The sequence below is a fragment of the Athene cunicularia genome, assembly GCF_003259725.1.
Source record: "Athene cunicularia isolate RWA chromosome 13 unlocalized genomic scaffold, athCun1 chr13_part1, whole genome shotgun sequence".
Taxonomy (NCBI): domain Eukaryota; kingdom Metazoa; phylum Chordata; class Aves; order Strigiformes; family Strigidae; genus Athene; species Athene cunicularia.
In genome coordinates, this window is record NW_020799117.1 from 1,850,645 (window position 1) to 1,876,046 (window position 25,402).

Genomic DNA, 25,402 nt, shown 5'->3' on the forward strand with positions numbered 1-25,402 from the left:
AACAGCACACATCCTGCACACCAGCGTTCCCAGGGCTCTCACGCAGAGCAGCCACGGGCTGCGTCCTGGCTGCCGAACGCACAAGAAATGCCAGAATTAAGATCTTAATCTTCACCAGTTGCAAAACACGTGGCTGTGAACCTGAGTTCAGATTCAGGACTAACTCAGCCGTCTTTCTTCCGCCGGCCGGAGCTGCTGGGTGTGCAGAGCAGCAACTGCTGCTGCGTGAGGGTCCGCATCCCGCCTCCCGAGGGGGGAGGCTTCCCAGCCTTGGCTTCATCCCACGCCTCTTCTGGCTATAAACATATATCGAGTGCTGTAAGGAAAGGGACAATGTTAACATATTCAATATTATTCTATTTCTAGATCAGCTGATAAAAATTATTCCTTTGGCCAGAGTGTATTCATTTCTGATATCTGTTCTCCCTGCAAGTGTTGTGTGTGTGTGTGTATATATATATATATATATACAGACAGCTGACTGCATTACCTCTGGTATATTCTATAATGCTCTTCTCCAAACATAGTCACCGAAGCAGCCTCTGGCAGGTCTGCCAACACCCTGACAACCACCCGCTCATCTCACCACCTTATTCTGGCTGTATGCCCTTACAGTGGGAAGGCACCGTTGTCTTCCTCATGCTAGGAACCAGCCCAGTGAGGTGGACAGTGGGGTCTGCCCTGCAGAAGGCTTCAGCACGGCAAGATGTGAAGATATAGAACTGCATTTTTCCTAATGCTCCTACGCTGAAGTCAGTTCCAAGACAAAAACTCTCTCCTTGCAATCCAGCTGGGAGATGAAAACTTAGATCAGGGAGCCTCAGATTTTTGTAGCCCTCCAGCAATAGCTGCAGAAGTCCTTGGCATAGTCTCTGCTTCCCGAAAGTTTATCCATTCCATCCTACCCAGCTCAGCCCAAAATATAATTTCCCATATTCCTCACCCCCTGCACTGTCTCAAGGTGCTTTAACTGTCTAGATCTGCTTTCCTTATGACCCAGGATAATGTTTAAACTCCCGGACGGGACACACCTCACACACCGTCCAGCTTGTAATAAGAACCAGGCGGAGGTGTGGGTCGGCGCTGGGGCTCGCAGGCTTTCCACCGCCTCGGCCTGTGCGATGGCTCGGAGCGTCCCAAAGCGACTAATGCAGGGCTTGCTGCTGCCCAGAGACAGAGCGGGGAGGCGCCTGACGCCCTGGAGTTTATGGCCACCTTAGCGAGTTGTGTATCATGAGAAATATGAACCAAGGCGGGGAGTTCTGAGCCACTGAAGGCACAAGCGATGGCTCTGGCATGGGAATAAGCTCCAGCCTCTGGCTGGTTATTTCCCAGATGACTTAGGACATACCAATCCACCACCAAAGCTTCAATTTTCCCCCTGAGGGAGGAAGCTGCGATGGCCCTGGGTGAGGATGGCTGGGCACGGAGATGCAAAGAGACGGAATGATTTCCTTGGAAGTCGCTCAGGGTGTCGGGCTGGGGCCGGAGTGGAGCGGAATCAGCATCTCCCGACACTTGGGCTGTGCACAGAGAGTTTCTGCTCATCCCAATTCATCCACCGACCGGTGACGGTCCACGCAGCCAGGAGATGATAAAGGCCCGTGGGGGAAACCCACCGTGCTCGGGGATGCGGATCTGCTGTGGGAAAACAGAAAAGAAGCGGTCCCTCCCGAGCAGTACTTCGCATTTCCTCCCAAAATAAATAGATCTAAGTTATGGCTGGAATCATTCCGTCCCCTAACCAGAAGGCACTGTAAAAGGGCTCAGAAAAAGGAGGGTGCTGGCAGAGGAAATACAGCAGATGCGAGAGAAAATTTCACTTTGCCTCCAAGGGAAAAGAAGAACCCAAAGGACACCCGGCTTGCTTCAGCAGAAAACAGAAAAACTTTGTCGGCAAAGTGTAGAGAAAGTTTTTCAGGTGAGAAAAGGGAGCAAGCAGTGCAGAGCGGAAAGGAGAGAGCAAAGCAATTTTACAAAAATCATCCAAAAAAACGGTCAATTTATGTGAAAGGAGGTAATTTATATAAATATTTTGGTTTGCTTTCAACCCCCTCTAATCCGTTATATTTTTAAATCAAATACGAAAAACTTCCCAAGAAGTTTTCTGTGCTCAAAAAAAAAAAAAAATCACAAACTAAGAATTTTCTCTTTGTTAATGAAGAAGATCTTGAAGTGCACTGAATAGGAAGATGAACTTTGGAAAGATGACAGGGAACCATTAGTCCCTCCATCAGGGCCAGTGGGACAGAGAACACAGCAACCAAAGCAGACACGGTTTTTGCAAAGTCCCACCTCACACACGCTATATTGAATTAGAACAGCAACGGTTGATTACCCAAGAATTAACCCGAGTTAAAAGTAGGAAATTTTTGCTTCCAGGAGCCAGAATATTTAAAGGCTGGAGCATCTCATCATATTTTTTTTTTACCCGGGGTGAGTGAAGCGTTTTGGATGTCTGGGTCTTACTGAGATCAGAAAGCAAATTTCCTTTTACAGCCTCGGAAAAAAAAAAAAAAAAATTAGAAATTAGCCAAACCAAACAGCAATACTAGAAATCAAGGCGAGATGCGTCAAGGGGATGGGACACAAGGTCTCTGTGTGAAATTTTCTACATTTTTGTGGGTTCTGACACAACAGAAATGTTCAGAAGACTCGAGTACCTTTCAGCCAAGCCAATAACAAAATTTAGCCCCCAAGTCCTTCTTGTCTGCTCGGTTCCAGCGGCTCCAAAGTAGCGGATTTTGCAGGCAGCACTGAGCTTTGATTTGAGGTGGCCTCGGGTGTCAGGTTTGGACAGGTCTCCTTTGCGAGGAGATACCTCTTGCAGTAATCTCACTTCCTACATCTCTGATGGCACAAAGCCTCGTGCTCTGTAAGGCGGCCGAGCTGCGCTTTGTCCCTCCTGCTCGTTGCCACGTTGAAGGCTTTGCTTAGCAGGTGAAAAGATGGGAAAAATATTGGGAAAAATAATACTGGTTAGCAGCACACCGTCCAGGGTGTCTCTGGGCACCCGGGGTACCACGCAACTTGACCATTTTCAGACACTCTGGGATACCCATCGCTTTGGAGAACACCATCCTTGTGTCCCCTCCCAGGGACACTCCCCCACGCGCTCCAAACACCGTCCCGCCGAGTTCGCAAAGGATGACGCCGAGGTCTCTGCCCCTTGGCCTGCCCTCACGGCTGCGGATGGCCGCGCCGGGCTCTCTCCCATGGAGGAAGCCACGGAGGCGACTCCTGACCTAACTCTTAAGTTGATGGTGGACTCCAGGATCTCAGAAGAAAAACCAGCAGAAAACCAATGTGATGTGAAAGGAGCCAGAAGCACTCGTGCGGGCAGGGAAGACCCGACCTCTCAGTGGTTTTGGATCTACCACCGGCATTGTTCGAGCTCGGGACCAAATCTGAACTTCCCCTCTTGAACTCTTGAAGCATGCAACTTCCCCACGTGAGCAGGCAGCGTAAGACCGGAGCCGTGTCTCGTGTGGGAAGCAGAACTAGGAGGAGAGCCTGACATTGAACAGCACAAGTCTCCGCTGCCTGCACAGCGTCGGCCTCGGAACAACCCCTCCTACTGCATCAGACACCCCCACGCCACATCAGATGGGCTGATCTCCGTGACCACAAGATCAGATCAATCAAATTTATCACACTCTTGCAAAAGAAGATAAATCTGCCTTATTCTGAGCCTCCTGGCTGACTGAATAAACCATTCTATCATTCTGGATAGAAATTAGACGGGCCCAACGCTGTCCTATTTTTTTCTCAGGTAAGTCAAAATGAGTTTGAGCGATGCGATTAAGATTGCATCAGTGCTAAGTGAATACGAAATTACATCAGAACCCAAAAGTCAGGCCTTACTTCATAACAAATATGGCAATGATGGACGGCCGCTTGAAAACACCCCTTGTTTGTCATAAATTTCTAAATGCTGTTGCATGGAGCCAGGAAGTTCAGCACTAGCACGATGGAAAACTCGTGTTGTGAAGAACAGCTGAATGAAGTAGAGGGAGCATGCTATCAAGATACACGTATAAAACTGAACAAACAAATCAACAGACTTCAAATTAAAAATTACATATTACAGCCACAAGTCACCCCAAGTCTTTACGTCCTGGTATCTCGCACACTAAAAAAACCCGAAAGCATTTTTTTTTTCTTGCCTGGCAACACGTGCTGATGCGTGACTGGAAGCAGCCCAACAGCTGATACGTGGGGGCCAAATCCAAAATGCAAGGAGGCAGAACAGGGGTAATGACCAGATAATCTCCCCACCGCCTCAAAGACACTTAACGTTAGTCTCTGAGCATGTGCACTGTTCATCTCCAGTAATAAATTATATTTTCTTTTTCTTTTTCTTTTTTTTTTTTTAACCTTAATTGACAGGAAAATAAAGCCCAGTTTCATACCTGCAACCTCTCCGGCACATGGGGCTGTCGACACGACAGGGCAGACGGACCAGCTCCTTACGACAGACAGACACTATCCGTCACTATTCGTGATACACGTGTCACCCAAAATTCACCGATCTTGAGCTGATGTCTTGAACCAAAGTCCTGACGAGGCCCCAGACCAGCAGCGCTTTGGGAACTGGTTCCAGCTCCGGCTGCTCCCTGCGACACCAACTGAGCGGACGAGCCCCCAGCTTCACCAGCAGCCCCTTCCCGGGGCAGATTTCTACAGATTTGAAATTCAACCTGCAAAATCACGGGAAATTCTGCGAAGTAGCTCCTCGCCTTTATTTCTGGCATTTTCGCTCTCTGGAAAAGGGAATGTAAACAACAAGTAGTAAGTCAGATTGTTCTGGTCCTCCAAAACCGCTGTATTTGGTGTGTATTTCAGATCATTTTCTTTAATACGTGCAAAGACACCGCTTAACAGTATCCTGCCAACAGCCTGCTGGACATCCCCCCTCTGACACAAAACGCACCCTTTGAACGATGCAAAATTCCTTGAACGATATTAACAGGCAAGAGCCATCAGGCAGAATAATACTGGAAAAAAAAAATAAAATAAAAGAATCAAGCTCTCGGAAAGTGACGTTGGGATTTCGACAAGTGGCGCAAAAAGGCAAACCCTTCTCTGAGGTCTCTTCTCTTAACAGCGTTTCCCACGCGGGTGCACACACCGCCCGTTTAAACGAGGTTTTTAAAGCCAAAGCAATGGGTTTTCAGAACACCCTCACACGTATCTTCCACGCCTGAACACAGAGGTCCCACAGCGCACGCGCACGTTCCTCGGTTTCCTCAGCCCAGCTCCAATTCCTGCTGCCCTCTACTTCAGAATGACCCCTACCCCTATTTCATGAGTTATTCACCTATCCAGATGTTTAGAAATGAAAGGCAATGTGTCTGACACTTACAGGACGGCCCTCAAGACTTTACTTGTAGAGATGGCTCATGACAGCAGATGGACTTCCCTCAGTCACAAGGTGAACTAAGTATATACATATATATATTTTATTATTTTTTGCTAGTTGGAGTAGTGACTGCCAGCAACAAAATGCACAGCCACTAAAAAGAAGGTTGGAGACAGCTGATGTCAACTCCAGGCCAAGCCCTTGAAGAAGCTCCATCGCTTCCCAGCCGCTTGCGTTCAGCTGAGCTTGACTCATCGTGCATCTCCCCGGGAAGCAGCTGCACTTGCACCCTGTACTTACAGGGCCTCAGGCTGTGCTTAAGCTGGATTTCCCTGTACAGCACCGATGGCTGGTGGCAATTCCACTTGTTTATGTAGCTACTGGGAAGTCATGTAAACTGGCGCCGCTCTCACGGCATCGGTCACCCGCACCTTGTACCCAGCCAGCACTGATTACTGGCAGTAAAAAGCACACCAACATCCAGGGATCGCTCGGTTACATCACGGAGCGAGGCGAAATCAACTACTTAAACGTGCAAAGCATCGTTTGTCTCGAATAACTGAAACAAATGCGGAAATCGGAGTTGTTTGGAACTTTCGCATCACCGCGCTTTTGTCTCAGAAAACACCATTCAGATCTAAAGGGCTTTTCCCGCAGGTACATTTGAATTTTGCTTAACTGGCCCCAAATTAATATAAAATCCGAACAAAACGTTTCAGTTGTGTTTATTTAAGAGAGAACAACACAAAGAACAGCTGTCTTGTTGAAATGAGCTGAAATATTTCACTTTTCTCAGCCTGACTCTGACCTGTGTCCACCTGAGCCACCATCAAGCCGTGAAGTTTCAAAGTCGTTTTTGCACCCCCTGACCCCACTTCTGCAGCCAGAGTCCTTACCCAGCTTACACCGCTCATAACTCAAGCTACTGAACCTTTAATTAAACCCTGGTGCTACCCCATGGATGTTTACGAGCACCGATGAGACTCTTCCCCAGGGGTGAACGATGCACCCCGCCCTGTTTTGGGATGAAGAAGCACCACGGTGGGTGACTGTCCCCGCAGCAGGGCTCAGCCGAGACCCTTCTTATGCTGTATTTGGAAAGGGCGACTGAAAAAAACGAAAATTTCAATCTTCAGCTTCATACCTGACAATTTCTTTTATCTCCATTATCGGCCCGTAGCACACTCGCAAGACAAGACAAGAAGAAAGTGTCGAGACCAACAGTTGCATAATAAGTTGAGTCACAGCAATTATGTCAAAATGTCCCGTGGAGACTGTGTTTCATTTGCTTATGTTGTGTTTGTTTTTTTTGTTTGTTTTTTGTTGTTTTTTTTTTTTTTTTTTTTTTTTTTTTTATTCACAAAGTTCATGCAAATGCCTCTTGAGCCCACCTAAAAACAAGCCAATAAGTTGCAAGTTGACCTTCAAACGTGCAAGATGCTAAACCAGGTGAACTCCTCAAGGCAGAGCGAGCCCTCGCCATGAGATGTGGCGTCACCTCCCTCCTGCCACCTCCTGCTCCTCACGCTTCAGCAAAAGCCAAAGCTCTCTGAAGCTTTGCTCACCACCATGCAGCCCGTTTTGTTTTTTTGGGTTTTTTTTTTTAGCTATTTTCAGCGCCGCCGCTGTACAGCGGCCAAGTTCACAGACGTATTTGTGTGATTTTTTTTTTATAACTTCCTCCAAGTAGGTCCATTTTTTTTTCCCATCCTAAGCTCAACATTTTTACTTTTCATAGGTCAACCAAAAGGCATCTTGCCTTGGCATCATGCCTATCTGCCCAGCCCAGTCGCAGCATTTCTTATGAACGCTGCCAGCTCCCAGGGCGGTTGGAGCAGGCTGGGAAGAGGGGGGAACCCAACTTATTTACAAACAGCCCGTCAAAAACTATCTCTGTAGAGCAGACTCAGGCCCTTCAGGGCTAAAAGGGCAAGGATTTGGGTGCTTCCCCATGGAAAGGCAGTTCCCAGGCAGCTTCCCACTGGGTACACGCTTTGGGGACTGAGGGCAATGCTATTTTTCTTCCATTTTTATGCCCGTTGTTGAGCCCGCATTGGGTTCCCCGCCCTGCTGGGGACTTCACCAAGCGCCGGGTACGTACCAAGGCTCTGAGCTGTTGCCCTGCTTGAAAGCAGAGGGGAAGGCAGAGGAAATGACACTGGCAGGGCGTTAGTGCAGAAGCGCCGTGAGCAGCCACACGCTGACAACATCCTGCCAAGCGCGGAAAACTCCGCTTGCCAACAGCCCTACTCATCTCCAACTCGAACCCCGTGGTACTCAAAGTCCACACAAGACTCTTGGATGCACATCAAGCAAGAGCAGCGATTCTGCTTACACACACCAGTCTACAACAGCAGAGGACTGACCTCTGTAATCCTCCTCTCTCCTGCCTTAACAAGGCACCAAGTGTAGGTCCGGAGCAGCGTGGAGGTGCCTGGCACTGCTGGGAGCGCTGTGGATGAGCTCGGGCTCTGAAACCAGCTTTGGGTACTGACAGATGTCGACCAGGAGCTGGTCCTTGGTTTTTTTTTCCATGTGCTAATTCACCCCGCGGGGTGCAGAGCCGCTGTGAGCTCGGTCCAGCACTGCAGCTCCCCGCCCTAGAGAGCTCACCGTGCAGCTCAAGTTCAGAGGTTATTAATAAAACACACAAGGGGAGGGCGAGTGTACTTGTGGGATGGAAGCAACCAGGCTGAAACGCTCAGAGCAGACATTCGATGTACTCAAGTGTTTTTCTTCCCTTTTTCAATTGCTGCTTTGATTCTTTGGCCTTTTTTTTTTTTTTGGTGACATGCAAATGTTAATTCAAGCTCTTCCTGTTCTCATGTCAGGTGCACGCAGCCAGCTTTCTCACAGCAAAATTGCCCAAAAGCTTTAAGACCTAAAAGATGGGGGATTGCCAAGGAGGAGAGACTTCATATACACCCTCATCTCTAGAAAAACACCCCGGAGGCTCCTGAACCAGCCTGGCCCAGCCTCCAGCGCAGCCAACAGCCCCTTCCCAGAGCTGCAGATGCAGCGTTTGCTTTTGAGGATGGACCACGAGAGCCTGATTCTCAGCTGATCCCCCAACACTCACTTCCTCACGCACATTAATCAGTTTGCCAGTTGCAAAAAACCCCACCCCTTCTATTTCTGGACTCACACCACTCAGCCACCAAGCCCCCACAAAACCCAAAGCTTTCCAGTTCAATGACGCTGGAACCAGTGCATAACTCAGCTCCTCTGCGCTGCTGTAACCCCCCACACCCCCCAGCATGCACAATCCCACCCGCGCACCCTTCCCACACAACGAAACCAGCCATGAAATTACACAGGTACGAACGCTACCGTTAGAAATTGCTGTTGGAAACGCAGCGTGGTTACCCTGCTCCCAAACATAAATGACAAAAAAAAATGGAAACTCGGCTATTGGTGTCAAGTTCTGTGCAGCCCATAATACTCAGGGTAGTTGGTAGATGGATCAAACCGCTCCAGAATCACCAGCCCCACAGACCTGGGGTGCCCACACTTTACTTCCAACCACCCGAGAGATGCTCTGGGCAAAGCTGTGGCGGTTCCTGGCGATGCCCTTTCAGTTCCAGGTGGCCCCATCTCAATATTCTGTTTTATTATTGAGTTTTGGCTCCTCAAGCTCCCAAGCCCAGGCTCAGCCCCGGGTGAATTCCCACTGTCCCCAGGCAGCAAGCACCAGCAAGTGGAAAAGGCAGGGCAGGGCTGCAGGAGGGCCAGGGCTCTGCCAGCAGCTATCACAGCCCCGAGAAACATCTGAGTCAGCCTTACGCGTGATAAAATGTTGACTCATATTTTCAGTTTCTTATTTTTAACCATAATGCTTCTGTTGCGAATTCATGCGATGCCTTGCTCTCCCACAGCCCCCGCCCCTGTGATGGATTTGCGTCCCTTATTACTTAATTACCTTAAAATGTTCATTGCGGTGTTTCTCAATGACAAACGCGATCCCTGAGGTCGTGTTTTCCAAAGGAGCCCAGGCACCTCGTGAGGATACAGATGTTGAGGAGGAGCTAAAGCCATCGCTCCCAGCCCTTGGCAGACGGAGCGCCCTCAGGGAGAGCTCAGCGGGTCTGAAGGCGCAGAAGAAAGCAAGAGGCAATTCGAAGGCAATTATAGGGGAACAATTAATCAGAAATGGGAAGCGGCACGTGTTGAGGGAGTTAACCGCAGGAACATGCCTTCGGCGCTACCTGCCAGGATTACCAACGCCAGCAGGTGAGTTGGGAAATCAGCACCTTCCTGGAAGCTTCCACCAGCTTCACGGCATTCCCCCCTTTATCTGTCGTGCTTTGCCATATGGGCCTGATCCAACACACATAACAGACGTTTTCCTGCTTCCCTGGCAGGTTTGTTTCTATTTTTCGAGGATGTAAAAGGCTCACAATCCCCACGCGTGCCAACACGGATGAAACCCCTGACTTTGAAGAAACCCAGGCGCTTCCCGCGCTCCTCTGGTGTGCTCAGCATCAGCTCCTGGTAGAAATTTCCAACAGCTCCCAGGAGTTGCCCACATATTTGCCGCTTCTGCAGGCTACGGGAGACGATGGGCAAGTTCTGCGAGGCTGCTTGACGAGCCGTCAGCAGTGCCTGTTTGGGGGTGCACATGCACATCCGTATGCCCAAAAGCTTCCCACTCCCATTTTCCCTGGGTGACATAGCATTTATTTTCAACTGCCTGAGAATTTCTGTAGGAATAATGCTTCGTCTCAGGAGCGCCTGAATATCTATCGCCTCAATCAAGCCTTGAGTCGTTCTAGCAACTAAATCAACAAAGCAAAACCAAGAGTATGGAAAAACCCAGGCTGCCTGATTATCTAGCTAAATAGCTCCAATAATTTAATTCACCTAAAGCATGTGAATCGAGAATATAATGAAGGTCATCGGGGGAGCTGCTCTGCATCAACAGGAAGCGTGATGTAACGCTTAAAGCAGATTAGGATCAGGAAACCTGCCGCTATTTGCTTTTCCTCTCTTTTCTGTACTTTCATCATCTATAAAACAGGAATACTGACATTTTTCCTACAGATGCATATTAAACCACTTCATTAACGTCTATGCAGCGACTGGGGTGCAGATGAGAAGGGCTGAAGATACCACCCAAGGTTGTGGGTGATTCAGAGGAGCACCGAGGCGCAGCGTGAGCGTGGGTTGCAGGATTTCTCTGCAGGCAACACAGGAGGCCACGGCGGGTGCAAAATAAGCATCAAACTAGGGGAGGAAAATGCTCTGGAAACAAACGAGACAACGTAAAAAGCTACGGCTAAGTCCCTCAGAAGGTGTCCCAGCTGAATACTCCTTTTCAAATTTATTATGTTGCGACGCTGTCAGAGATCTGTCCGTGGAGGTGCAACCCCCCCTCCTTGGGCTGCTTGGTGCTTAATGGAATTTCCCCCCTTGGGTCACACGCCAACCCGAGAGGAATGGGAGGAACTGGAGCACAGAGGCACCCCCTGCACGCTCCCAACTCCTGCCTCCCCCGCGGCTTGGGGACGGACCATGGGCCAACCACACACCCTCGAGCCCACCTGGGTCCTGCCCCCCTCCCCTACGGTCTGGGAACAATGACAAAGGTGGGGACCAGAGCACTGAGGCACTCCCTCAGCCCTCTGGCCTCTGCCCCCTCCTCGTACCGCTTACAGAGCAATAGGAACCGTCGATGCCCCTGACAGCCCAGTACACCTGTACTCGGGCTGTGGCCCAAAGGGGTGATGCCAGAACTCCAAGATCCGGCAAGTTCTGCGCCTGCACAGCTGGTAGGAAGTGCCAGAATATTCCATCATCTGAGACGGAAAAGTACCCGACGGAAGTCAACTATCTCGGACCCTATAAACAGGGATTTTGAGCTCTGCTGGGTGGCAGCAGCTCTGAGCAGCATCTCCCCCGAGCTGGGATGTCCCTGGGGCTCAGACTGCCCCCAGATCACCTGCCCACAAAGCCAACAGCAGGCCAGGCTGAAGTCAGACTTCTTGTCGACTCTCAGCCATCACCCACTGAGAAACGCGTTTTCAGTATTTCCTCCAAAGTCGAGAAAAGGGAAATTTTAACTACAGGTTAGTCTCTTCCGCCCCCCCGTTACCTCCCATCCACTCTTACACCCCCTCTTTACTCTCACCTACCTACACACATTTGCCTTCACGAGTGTGGATATCTATATATTTCACTGAATGTCCAAATATGTCCGTGCTGTCTGTGTGTGTATTTACATATGCATATATCCAGAATACCCTGTAGTAAGTTACTGTGAATCTTGTCATTCTCGAATCGAGTCACTATTTTAGTCATATTTTACTAAATCATTTTGTTAATCTTGAAATCGACCAACCACTAAGTGCTGCTAAAATTCAACCTTTGATCTACCTCACACTACAAACAAATTTTAAATTGTTATTAAATCCTGGCTGCGCGAGATACTTTCATCGGCGACACCACCTAGAAGTCAAGACTTACTTGGGCCATTTCTTCCTATCGCTGGAGTCTGGGACAGGAAAAGATGCTCCACATGGCAGCTGGAAGGGGTAAAATAGTAAGGCTAAACCAAAACTAAATTATATGAATAAGTCTAGGAAACACTGGCTGTAACACAACTCCAAAACCAAGCGCCAGCCGGATTTGTTAAATAATCATCATTAAATCAACTATATCTCCATTAACAATTTATTATGCCGTAGAGCCAGATGCATTCAGCAAGGTGATTCAAATTTTTATGAGTGCGTTTTGTAATACCTGGACATCAGAGCCGTTTTCTGTGTGCGCAGTCCAGCAGTCAAAATTACGATTGCTCTTAGGCAGCAATTAACTGGGTACAAAGCACTCTGCCCGCTTCACTGCCTAAGTGTGAGGACAAGCCAAACCTTCTCTGTCAATTTGCTTTTTTTTTTTTTTTTTTTTTTTTTTTTTAGCAGAAAACCGAGTTTTTTCCCCAAACAGTTTGCTTACAGCCACTCTTCGCTTTCCGAGGAAGTTCCCTCAGCGACGTTTTTAATTTTCAGTGGGCTAAATGCTGTTGCAGCTTTCTGTAAGAGAATTAAAATAGCTTTGTTGTGCCAGTTTTCTGGCAAGGGGGCACGTGCTTGTACCCCACCGCAGCCTTAGTTGCTTTCTTAATCCAGACCAGCCCAAAACAGGCTCCCTCAGCCTGTTTGCCACTCAGCTCTGTGTGCCTCTGCTGCTTCACCCTGACTTACGGGAAGCAATATTTTACATCCCGACGACTCAAAGTTCACGCAGCACGCTTTGACTCATCTTATTTATAGCCCAGCGGCGACCCTTCACGTGGCCGCAGCGATACGCGGCACGACCGGCCTCGGTAGGTTTAAAACGACCGTGGACGCTCCTCGCCACGGTAACCCTGATCATCACGGTTGGGTTTGTTCTTTTCAAACCACAGGATTTATCCCCAGGGTGTCTAATTCCTGTTTAACTCAGCCTCTCCTCTCCCCGTGGCCAGGCTTCCAGAGCTGAGCTGCCGTGAGCGAGGGGTCCGGCCGACCCACCGCCACGCGCGAGTATCTCCGGCACGCACCCAGTTAGTTTTTATTCACTTCTTGCCACCTTTCTGTGTCTTCCACATTACACTGGAGCTCTGCAGGATTTGATGACGTACTTCAAGATACACCAGCGATAACAACCAGATCACGGGAGCAGGAATCAATGACCCAGCAGCGGTAACTCCAGGTCCATCACCTCACCCGCCTCCTGCCAGCTCTCCAGGCTTCTGCATTAGGTTTCTGGCTCAGCTTCAAACCAACATTAAAGCCAACACCTGCTTCATCCTCGTTTTCCTCCTTTTTTCTTCTTTCCCCTCTCCATTTTTTTTTTTTCCCCAAGACCGTAACAGCAACAAAGGAAAGCTCCTGCTGACAGGGACTCAGCCATCAGGGCTGTCTCAGCGTTGCAATGCAATCTCTTCTCAGAAACGGCACTGCCAAGAGGAAGCCAGACACGTTCACAAATACATGTCCAAATTACGCGTCAACATTACAAGCCCTAACAAACAAAAAACTCACTTGAAAGCTGTAATCCTTCCTGCTCAGGGCCGTGATACAGTCATGTTCTCAGGCTTACCTTCACCGGGCTCAAAATAGCCCGAACGTCCCCAGCCCAGCTCCTGCTCCTGTGTGGCACGTTGGGAAGGCAGAACTCAACCCGGGGCGCGCACAGGGTCAGATACACGGCTGCAAGGCCTGCAAAGGCAGCCAGCCTTTAAGCTGAGTGCATTTATAAGGTGCTTGGCTAGCCTGGCTCTGCTTCTCCAGCTGTCTCTGTTGGGATGGAGCCCTGGATGCTCCAGTCCAGCCCAAATACCCTCTGATGGGAAGCAGGGCGTGAGGAGAAGGGGGACAGGCAGTGCTGCACAACTCTGCCTTGACATGAGCGAGACCCAAGACCAGACTCCTGCAGCCCAGAGCACACAGTGAGCAGCTACAGACACGACTCCCAGTCCCCAAGCTTATCCATATTCCAGCTGTATTACTTAAATAAAAACCCAGTGTTAGCCACCAGGGATATTCTTTTCTTTTTCCCATCATGTTTCCAAGGCAAAAGAACTGACATTACCAAGCAGGTTTGCTGACTATAATAGAGAAAACTCATATTATTGAACACTCATACAGGCTTTTCTGTCCCTTCCTCCGTGTACACTCTTGGTTCTAAACAAAGGAGAACAGACAGGATAAATCAGAGGGCAAGATGTACTTCAACAAATAGATCTTTTTTTTTTTTTTTTTTTTCTAAAACTGTCTCAATTCTGTTTATATTGGCTAGGAGACAGCATCCTCCATCCTCCTCAAACATACCAAACAAAACCCAAGCTAATGACACGATTCCCGTAATCAAGGTCACCGGCCTGGTTTTGCTGGAGCGTGCAGCTGAATTTTATACCCAGGGCGGAACTCAAAACTTAATTTAAAATGGGCTAAGTATCAAAAACTTAAATAATTTGCTTCACAGGAAGAAAAGCACTTGGGGAATGCTTTTTCCTCAAAAAAGAGGAAAGTTGGAAAGCTTGCAGGTCTTCTGGAGTGTTTCATCTAGAGGAAGCTGCCAGTAGCTGTGATGGTGCTAAAGTCAAGGGCAAAGCTCCTCTCCACCTGGGTGAAAGCAGGATTTGACTCCATCTCCTTTGGACTACACCCAACTAGGAAGGAGGGTAGTTTGAAGAGAGATGGCTCTGCTCAAAGCTGTCTGAAAAAACAAACAAACAAACAAGTCATTTCCCAGCTGAGAACCTCACCTGGGGCATCAGGGCTTTAAAACAGCAGCTGTGGCTCGGCCACGACAAACAGCGGCCGCTCCCCGCGCACGAGGGACGCGCACCCTGGCACATGGGCAAGTTTTCTCTACAGGAGAAAATCAGCATGAAGGAGGACTTGCAGATTGGGTTGTTGACACGAGGAAACGCGCTTTAGCTCGTAAGTCTGTAGTTTGCTTGACACAGAAGAAAACAAATCGGATTTAAACCGAGCAGGGAGAAGGCTGGGACAGCTCAGTGTGCGGATGGAGGGGAGCGCCGTGCCCGCTTGGAAAAGATGCCAGACCAAGCCCTCCGTCGTCCCTGCCAGCCCGGCCCCGGCGCTGCCACGCGTGCCACCCGAGGGGGATGCCCACGGCTGGCAGCAGCTCTCGGGGATGGGAGAGGGGAACGGCTTTTCTACGGATGAGTCCAGCTTAGAGTGTTTGTGAAACACTCTGTCTTGGCAGCAGGCAGAGGTGAGCTTGCATGAATCATACAAGGAAATACAACCGTGTAAATCTGGCAAAGCTGAAGCTGCTGCAGAGAGGGCAGCTTTTTTCAAAGATGGGGTGTGTGGTCTTCTGCTCCCAGCCCCACGTTCGGGTGGGTGAGGGAGAGCAGCGGGATAGTCCCACCCTGAGAAGACCACGGAGGCACTGGAGAGCTCGTTGCCTCTGATGAGCAAGGCCGTGCTCATTTAGATGACGTGTATGCTACTGCTCGCTCTCCTCAAGGCAAGAGGCAAGGGACTCTCCCCAGTAGACTCTGGTCATGAAGAATAACAAGGGAACACAGATGATTCGAGTCATCTCCACTGACCCATCATTCAGGCAAAAAACAGCTTTCTTTTCATTGCAGCAGAAAGGATAAGCAGGAGAAAAAGTAAAGCTGCAGGGAATCCCACACAAGTTTCTTACAGCGCACTGTACTTTATCACAGTTTAACTTTAACACAGTTTCAGCTGCAGGGCATATATTTACAGCTGGATATAACATAATGGGGTCGCTGTGAGGAACTACTTCACTGAACTATTAGAACAGGCTGCATTTTATTTTCAGACCAGCGTCCAACCTTCCATATAATCCAGACAGACGTGCAGGAGCATCCCCCAAACCGCTCCTGCAGTGAGACCAAGGCCTGGGTGCCTGTGCTACCCGTGCCTGCCACGCCGTCTGCACAGCACGAGCCGCCTCTGTTTGCACTGTATATCTGATATAAAGTAAAGCTCTTCCACTGCACCTTCATGTGCTGAGGGACCTCCCACATTTATGCTTGTTACCACCAGGTTGTCACACACTACACTTATTAACCACAATACTTCAGAGGAAGGTGATGCAACGGCTGCATGGGAAGCGTCAGCTATTTTGTACAATGCTGTTTATTGTTTCAGAAAAAGAGACTTTCAAAATGGAACAGTCACTGCCGTGTTTACTGACCTCCTCAAGAAGGGTTTTGGCTGTGCCTTTTCTTTCCTGAAAAGGAGGCAAAAGTATCAGGATGCAAAAGTCAGTGCGGGTTGGTGAAGTGGTGAAATCAAGGAGCCCCATCCCTGACCCGTGACCCTCCTCTGCACCCGCTCTGGCTCCTCCCGGGGGCTGAACTCCAAGGGCTGAGCGGATAAGACAATCCTTTTTCTCTATCTAATCTCTCCTCTGCTGCATTATCTCAGCACGAACACACATTGGTTTCTCCACCTCTCAGTTAAACTCTCCCGGGGCGGGATGGGGTGTGCAGCAGCCACGGTGGTGCCCAGGGTGCAAACAGGGCTGGGGGAGCTGCTCCGTCCCCCGCTGGACGCTGCGGCCGAGGAGCAGAGGTGGCATCGCTGCCCCCAGGGAAGGATGGCGCAGGAGAACTTTGATCCATGCAAATAAACACATGTGGAATTAAAATGTCTGCCTGTTTTCTTTTTTAAGCTTGCAGTTACCTTCTCTCATAAGGGGCATAAATCAGTTCAGCTTCATCAGTTCCAGCCATCTCCATCATCCTTCACCTCACAGGAACCTGCTGCCTCCAGGCACTCGACATCACACAGCAGCAAAGGACAGACTTAAACCACAACATAATACATTGCCAAAACCAGATGTAGGTGATAAAGAGTAAATTATGAATGTGCATTAAAAGCAGGCGGGTAAGATAATAACGAATCACTGGAAGCAAAAATCATTGTATCGGTGGACCCGTGGCGGGGCTGCTCCACAAAGCCATTTCCTCGGCAGCAGAAAGCGGCGTGTGGAGGCGAGCGCCGAGCAGAGGGCTGCAGCGGGGTGCTGGGCAGGGTGCTGCTGTGCAGAGCAGCACTCGGGTGATGTTAAATAGTGGGTAATGTAACCTTGCCACTGCACGGCCTGTCTGGGAGCCATTACCTTTTACCGCTCTCTAGAAATCATTAACTCTAGATCCAAAAGTCTGTCTGGACAAAAACCAGTATAAATGGAGAGCGACAAAACTCATTTTCCTCCAGATTAAAATCCTGTTTTCAGACTTTGAGTGTACTCGCACTCTCAAAAGTGAAATTGTGTGGTCGCCCTTCACCTGGAAACTGCTTAATCGCTCCGACTACATGCAGAAAATCACACTTAGCAGGAGCAGCCCTGGGGACCCGGCTGTGCAGGACCTGCACGTTCCTGCAGCACCTCGCTGGGTTTTGGTCCAGACACGCAAGGATGGCTGCAGTCAAATTAATTAAGGCCCACTGACATCACGTGAAAACCAATTTCACGCTTCCAGGAAGCGAGGTCAGGCCAGTTCAGTGTGTCCCATCAGTGGGTGTCACTGTCTCTATAACGAACCGAGGGTAATTAGCTGCCCAAGCCCACGTGCCGGTGACTGGTGGGACCACGCAGCCCCAGCATCACGGCTCCGCGGGGTTCGGGCAGGTGAAACCCAGGGCTCCCTGCATCCTTCGTGGCCAAGGTCCATAGCTCACCCTCCCCAGAAAGGAGCAATGTCATTATTTTTTTTTTTTAAGCTTGCAGAAACGCCGCACGCTGCGGGACGCGGACACAACTAAAGCTTTTCAACAGCTATTATGGGAAACCCAGAGAAAAGAAAGCAGAGGCCCAAAGCTTGTCACCTCCGGACTTCCCCGTCCTGCACCTTCCACCAGCAGATGAGGCAAAGGCAAAAGCAGTTTCATCTGTCGAGCCAAGAGCAGAGAAAGCTGCTGAGTCGCATCCAACAGCGGACACCCCTGGTTCACACAAGGCTGCCTGATGAGAATCTCGCATTCAAGACGATCCTTTTCCTGTAAAAGGGTGGCAGAACTGGTTTTGCAGCCCTTGGGTCACGCTGATTTGCTGATGGAAAACAAGGTGCTTGAACGGGAGAGCATTATTCAGCTTAATCACCGAGTTAAGTAATTGTATACCAGGCGAAGACCATTTAAGTTATATAACTAGTGTAAAACCTCCTTATGCAGGGTTCACTTACAAGAGCCGCTCACCCATGGAACCACAGCCTTCCCTCTAACAGCAGGTCACCGTTGCTCCCCACAGCTGATGGAGGTACAAGAAAGAGGAGAAGCTGCCCTGAGGCTTTTCGCCACCACTAAGGTCAATAAAAATCACACAAGGTGTTCCTCATTCCTCAGGGACACAGTCTCAGCTGGGACAGACTTACCTGGGCTGTTAAACTTAGCAGCATCAGTTGTGGACATATCGCCAAAAACCCGCCACGCAAATCAATTTGTGTTAATTCAAATTAAAAACAGATCAACAGGTGAATCAACAACAGACAGAGTTTGCTAAAATAAATGCAAAGGCTCTGTAAGGCAAAGGGGACCACTCCAAACTCCTCTGAAGCCGCTGAGCACTTTTACCAGCAGCTCCATCGCCCCTCAGGTGAGGAATCCTCGCCTCTCCCCAGGATTTGCCTCTCACACAGAAGGGAACAGCCACGAGCACTGTGATGAACAAATGGACGGGCTCCCAATCTAAACTAAAAATGCAAAACCCTAAAATGCAACCGTATCGGGGGGGTGGGGGTGGGTACTGGGACATTGCAAACAGAAAATAATCCTAAACCAGCACGGACCGTGCCGTGCTGAAAATGTCTTGGTTGTTTTCCAGCTGTAGAAAGCCAACAGACTCCTCCAAAGCAGCGCAAGGGCTGTGCTGGAGGAGGAATGGATTATATAGCGATGAGTTAGCGGGGATGACGGGCTCGTTAGCAGAGTCTTTTAATGCGCTCATGAATACGACTTCTATGCTGCGCAACATGAACTGGGCAGCGCAACGGCGGTTCCAGGAGTTCTGGATCCTGATGAATTCCGCTCGAAGCGGCGGCTGGCTCGCGGCTGTGTCCATAGAGCTGCCTTTGTGCGGGCTCAGATCCCGACCCAGCGGGAAGATACGCCCGAGCCTGATCCCACAACAGCAGGCGAGGGCTCTGCCCCGCCAGACGCCTGCAAACCACTGGAGTAATTTTGATTATCCCACTGCAGAACGACTGCCCGGGGAGCGTGTCAGCTGGAGAGGGAAGAACCTGCTCTTCCCTTCCTCAACCCCAGCGTTCCAGCAAGGGTGTACGGCGCTTGACACCTCCTCTGCCTGTTTCTTAGATCAAATCTTCTGCAAACCCCCCTTCTGCAAATCAACCCCCCTTCCAGGCTTACTGCAGCCTCCCAGGTGGCAGAGCTCTGTCCCGTGATTTCCCTGCAATGCTCCGTAGTGCCCGTATCGAAAAGGCTGGAGCTTTTATTTTTTATTTTTTTTTTTTAAAAAAGACTGTATTTGGTTTTTTTAAGCTTATTGTAGCTGAGCCGGCTCCAGGATGGGGCTGTGTTTGGCAGATGTCCATGGCTGCTGTGAAGTGATAAGTGTGGCGGCCGCAGCAGCTCGCCTTCCCCCACGGCAGCTCGAGACAAGACAGGAAAGGGTGGGATGGGTGTCAGCTTGAGAACAAGCTGCGACAAACAGGCAGGAGACTGAAACCCCTGACATACCAGAGATGCTGAAAAGTAGACCACAGATCTCCTGGGCCATGAAGGAAACGCAGCCCCCCCGAGCTGCCCGGCACATGGTATGGGTCCCGGAGTAGCACAGATCCAAAGCCAGTTGTGTTTTTCATGGTTTTATACATCTTTCTCTCCAGCCGTGCTTCAGCCTACATGAAAGCTCTTTGCTGTCACACCACAGACCTGAACTTGACCTCCAGCCCTGGGGATAAACTCAGCATTGGGGGTGAAGCCAAAGGTTTCTGTACAATGGTCTTGGGACAACCAGGAGATGTGTCTCCCACCCTACAGCTCAGAGGCACTGCTAGAGGCTGACTTTGGAAAAAAAAAAAAAAAAAAAAAAAGAGTAGAAACAAGATGGAACCATGCCCAGGCTTTGCGAATGGGGTCTGGCAGCTGGAGGTTTGGGCCCCAAGGGTAAGAAAGTCATTGTGGGCACCAGCCTGGCAAGGGTTTAGGGAGGGTGGCAGACAGCACGGCTGTTGTGTACAGCAATTTTGGGATTAAATAAGAACAGAGAAACATTCTGTCGAGGAAGAGTGACAACTGCAAGCTGCACTTCCAGCAGGCAAGAGAAAAGGAGACGAGTAAAATGAAGTGCAGGGGAGGGCAAAGGGACTGGCAGTAAACCACACGCTCTTCCAAGTGCTCAAGGCAAAGCTCTGGCACAAGATTTTGATCCCAGACTGGTGTAAGTGAGCTCAGTGCATTCATTTCTTCCTGACTGCTGCACCTGACAGCTCTGATGGGACCAACAGTTCTCTACCCTCAACCTGAGATGCTCCTCCAAGATCTCTGAAAGCTGCTGCTCTTCTCCCAGGGTTCCTCAGGATCTGGAAGCTCTTCAGAGTGCCCAAGTCCCCCCCGGATGAGCCCATCCTTCAAACCCCTCCTCCAGATGCAGATGTGGAGGTTACCCTGAAGTGGCAGATGATGGTGGGTGTCTCCAAGGTCTGAGACCACACAGACTGCGTGACCACGGGGCCTCCCTGGTTGCACTTTGAGCATCTTCCAAGTCTCTCTGCCTCTGCACCTCACCCTAGAAATCTCCACAGGCTCCTCACCCTCACACCCTGCCCAGGCAGAGGGGAGCTGCTGCTCCCCTTGTTCCTCCTGCACGAGCAATCAGCAGCTGCAAAGAGAGCCTGACACACCCCTCATCTCTGGGGGGGTTGTTGGGGTGGGGCAAGGTGAGCTCGATGGGTGCCCTGCCACTGTGCACCTCGCTTCGGGCACACGGAGACTCCTTCTCATCAGAGCTGGCTCCGGGAATAGCAGAGCAGGATGGAAAGAGGAGGAGGGAAGCGTGCACTGCGCTTGGTTCCCATCGCCCCTGGAGCAGGGCTGATCCTGACCCTGACCCTTGCTGTGGGCAGCTGAACGTTGGCCTTCGGGGCCACGTAAGGAAGCGTGACAGTGGTGGTCACTTGTGTCTTGCCTTGAGCAGATGTTCCCCACCGCTGTGGCCAGGAGGGATGGGGCTGGGACACCCTGCCACCCTCCAGCGAGCCACCAGCACACTGAATAACCTGTAGAGACGCTCTGCAGAGCAAGACAATTCATGCAGAAAGACAGAGCCCGGCAAGGGGTACAAGCGATCGCACCCAGCCTGCTCTGGGGTGGCTCCTCCAGCCAGCACCCCAGGCAACCTCCGCTTCTCGTGGGTGCCACTGCCCTCTGCAGTCCCCAGAGGAAGACGCAGCTCGTCGCCACGCAAGGATGTCCCTTGGGTGTCCTCTCCTTCCAGCCCCACCTCACATGGGCTTCCCTACAAAGTCCCAGCCCAGAAGATAATTCATGCAAGGAATTATCCCGCAGTGGGAGCACTGGGGGCAAGCGGGGGCTCTGATCCCCTGTCCCGGGGATGGCACCAGCCGGGAACTCCCCAGCTGAGCTGCAGTTCTTGCAGAAGCTGCCGAGGAACAGCCCAAAGCCTGAGCAGAGAGTGTTATCCCACCCTGATCCCCCCACCCGTGTCCTTCCGCAGGAAACCTTCCCTCTCACAGCCAGGTCCGAGAAAGCAGCTAAACGTGCCCCACGCACCCGAGAGCGGAGCCATGGCCACACGCTGCCTTCGCTCACGTAGTTTGGGCTGTGCCTGACTCACCATGGATGTCTTGGTCTGAACTGGCTACTTTAGGCTGTGATTATAGTCAGTAAAGACTCAGCCAGTGGAGTGCAACACACTGGACTTGAGCACTGAATCCCAGAATCATCCAGGTTGGAAAAGCCCTTGTAGCTCCTCCAGCCCAACCATGACCCTCACCCTGACCCTTCCCAACTCCCCCAGATCCCTCAGCGCTGGGTCAAAGCAGTCGAGGCGAGGAGGCAGAGAGCAGCACCAGGAGGGGACACACTGCGGACAACAACAGATTTAGCGACTAGTGTAAAGGTCTTTGCTGAAGCTTTTATAGAGCGCCAAGACCTGGCTGGGTCAGGATCAGGGCAGCGACAGCTCAGAGCCAGCTCCTCCTCAGCCACCCATGGAGATGCATCGCTGCAGAGGCACAGAGCGGGTGAGCCATGGGGACAGCTCCGAGTCCCTGCTCTTCCCTTCACGGAGAGACCAGGAGAAATGCCCAGGGAGCCTGCTGGCCGCAGGGAGGTGTCCCGGGGAGCGCCCTCGCTCCAGCCCAGCCACCTCGCAGCCCGCCGGCCAGCCGGACCTTACTCTGAGCACACTGGCCATGCTGGCACGCTAGCAGCCAGGGTTTCGAATCAACATTTCTGCTTTGAAGGCTTTTCTTAGTAAGCCAGGCAGATTATAACACACAAACTCTACACCTTTGTGCAAGAAGCGGAAATAAAGCCTCTTGTTTTATGCGTCTATTAGCACAAGCGCTGAGCAGTATTTGCTTTGTAGCAGCGTGTTAATCATAAAGGCAGTCTAGTATGTGGCTTGTTTGCAAAATGGAAAGCAGAAGATAAGAAAGGGCATCTGCGCCGAGGGCGCTGGCACCTGGGCGCTTCTGACACAGCTCGAACAAAGACTAACACCACTCACGGCTCCCCCACGAACCCGCCGCCGCCCCATCCTCCAGCCCCACGTCCCAGCGCAATTTGAAAAGGCTCGGATAATATCGCTGTTAGAAACACAATCGGGGTAAGAACAGCAGCGAGGGAGGGCTGATCCCTGGGGGAGAAGTGGAAGAAGGCTGTTCCCCGACAGAGCTGGAGCTGGACCGAGATCCACCACTGCTCCCCGGTCCCAGTGCGGCGCAGAGTGCTCGGCTCCCAGTGCCATGAACTGGTGCCAATTTGCAAGACCTGATAAGCTGAACAAGAGCCCGCGGGGCAAATTCACCCAACGTTTAGTTGTGTCAGAGCTCACACAGTTCTACCAGGGATGAATTTGTATCTTTAGGGGCTCGAGCGCTCTGGGAGCAATGTTTCGATGGAGAAACAACAAGATGGCAGTGACAAACTTGGGCGCTGAACACCAAAATCCCCCAACTCGCATCATTACAAGACACTCGGGCAACGTCAAGATGCCTCCGCCATCCCTTGGCCCATTCCCTGAAGCAGAGGAATGGTGCTCACTCGCTCGGTGCCTCTCTCCGCATTGCTCAGGCCTGGCGCTCTCCGTGCTGGGAAAACCCTGCTCTGAGGACAAACGGCATCATCCCACCAGCTCTTCCGAGGCACGCAATGCCAGAATACTTATTGTGCCATTCAGGGCTTGGCTTTTTAGTCTCAATTCTTGGGCTGGGACAGAACTGCTGTTCTAGTGACCAGAAAATACTCAAGTGACGTCAACAGGCACTTTACACATTCAAAGCTCAGCTCGCTCTCAGCTCTGCGGCTGCTCCGAGCACTCGGTGCTTCTGAAGAGCATCTCCTTGGCTGCTGCTCCTGCCCGCGCCGTCCCCACCAGCTCCCCTGCTGCCAGGCTGGGCTCCGCACACAGCCACCTCCTCCTCCAGCCGCGCTCCCAGAGCTCCCTCCCTGCTCCTGGGCACAACACACCAGCCTGGGACAGGGATGTCAGAGCCCCCTTCGCTCCACCACTGCCTGAAGCGTGTATCTGATGCCACAGCCTGACTCCGGTGCATCCCTGGGGTCAGCACACGCCCTTGGTGTAAAAATCAGCAAAATGGGACCATGTCAAGCCAGCGGCATGAATAGGGGCCGAAGGCAGACTGCCCCTCCAAACACGCCCCTGGCTCAGGGGTGAATGGGACCTTCTCCCCAGCTGCAGTGCCTATTTTTCACTTGCTCCACTCGTCCCTTGCAGAGAAAGCAGAAGGGTGTTACTTGCTCTTCACTAGCCTACAGCTGGGCTGTAGGAAAGGCACATCCCGAGCATGGCCGGAGCTGTTTGACATGTTGAGGGCTCTGTCCTCAAGGGGCGGGCAGGCAGAGATCACAGCTGTTACTAGAGGAACAAACTGAATTTCACCTGCCAAAGGCGAGGGTAAAGCCCGGGGCACTCAGCTCCAGCAGCAGCCACCGACGAGGGGACCCTGTCCCCACTGGTCTCCGTCCTCAGCAGCACGGTCTAGTCTTAGCCTAGCCTCAGCCCTACCGCCTTGTCCCACCCTCCAAGCTGACACAGTTCCACCAGTCTCCTCTAAACCTGCATTTATTTCTCATCCTTTGCAGGTTCCTGACCTTAACCTCTTCTTCCTGCTGTAGCACCAGCAGCAGCAGCGTGTTCCAGACCTACAATTAATACTTGATCTGACATAGAAAAGAAGGAAATTAAGCTTATAGTTTATACCGTCGGTAAATCGGTTTACATTGGGGCAACAGATTTACAAGATTACAGATTTACAGAATCTGTAGTCCCTTCCCAAATGTAAATCCTTTGCTTGGAGCGGAGGGGGAGGCTGGGTGGGCAGTGCTGCTCCAAGGAAAGGTCACCAGAACTACGGCCATCTGAGGGACAAGGGTCAATCCTTGCCTCCTCCTTGGCTGGAATAAAATAAATACAGCAACGAAAGCCAAGCTGAGGCAGACATCCAGGACGGAACGTTTTCAGCTCTAACAACTAAAGTTGACAGAGTTATAAGCAACTGGAAACTTGAAAACAGGAACCTGCAGCGGGATAAACTGAGCAACCCGAGCGACGGGCAGCAGCGCCCAGTTCATCAACAGCCTGGGGAAACTGTTATCACTGGGATCACGCGCACGAACCCAGATAGAATTTAAAGGTCAGACTTTCACAGGTGCCAGCTTCAACAGGAGCTCCCAGCAGCCCAGAAATCAGGCCCTTGGAGTGCAGGGAGCCTGCGGGACCCTCGGGAGTAGATGGATAGAGGCAGTGGGGAGGGGGGAACAGAGACTTTACCACCATCTCATCTACCAAACAGGTAGTTATTCCTCCCAAACTCCCACCTGCCCATAGCAGAGGAGAGCACTGAGGAACCAAGAAGGGAACCAGGGGCAGCAGCTCCCTTCCACTGCCCGAAGCGAAACGTGCCCCGGCACCCACCCGCTGCGGCAGGTACCTGGAGATCCACACGTGCTGCCTCCCCGCCGGGCTCGGCCCCACTCCCCAGCCACACCTGGAGCATCCTGACCCTCCACTGCCCTCCCTGCGACCCCGGCCCCCCCGGGGGTGTGTGTCCCTTGCCCTAAGCCTGCAGAGGATGCCCAGGGACCGGCGAAAGGTGCTGCTTACCTCCTGCTGCCGCGGGGGAGGCGGGGATGCTGCGGCCGGGGATTGCTCCGGTTGGGATGCTCCGGTGTTGGGATGCTCCGACAGGGGATGATGCTCCGGTCAGGGATTGCTCCATTTAGGATGCTCTGCTGAGGACGCTTCGGTCAGGAATTGCTCTGGTTGGGATGCTCTGACGGGGGATGCTGCGGTCAGGGATGCTCCTCCCGGGACCTG

The 25,402-nt window shown here is 51.3% G+C and overlaps 1 long non-coding RNA gene across 1 annotated transcript; it reads right to left on the reverse strand.

Annotated features, from left to right (window-relative positions):
- Window positions 1-185: 185 nt before the first annotated feature.
- LOC113485309 lies at window positions 186-25,392 on the reverse strand. The gene is made up of 4 exons (XR_003399397.1): window positions 25,190-25,392; window positions 9,282-9,447; window positions 4,413-4,763; window positions 186-316 (listed from the first exon to the last, which is right to left on the reverse strand). It is a non-coding gene; the product is annotated as an uncharacterized LOC113485309 (long non-coding RNA).
- Window positions 25,393-25,402: the final 10 nt, after the last annotated feature.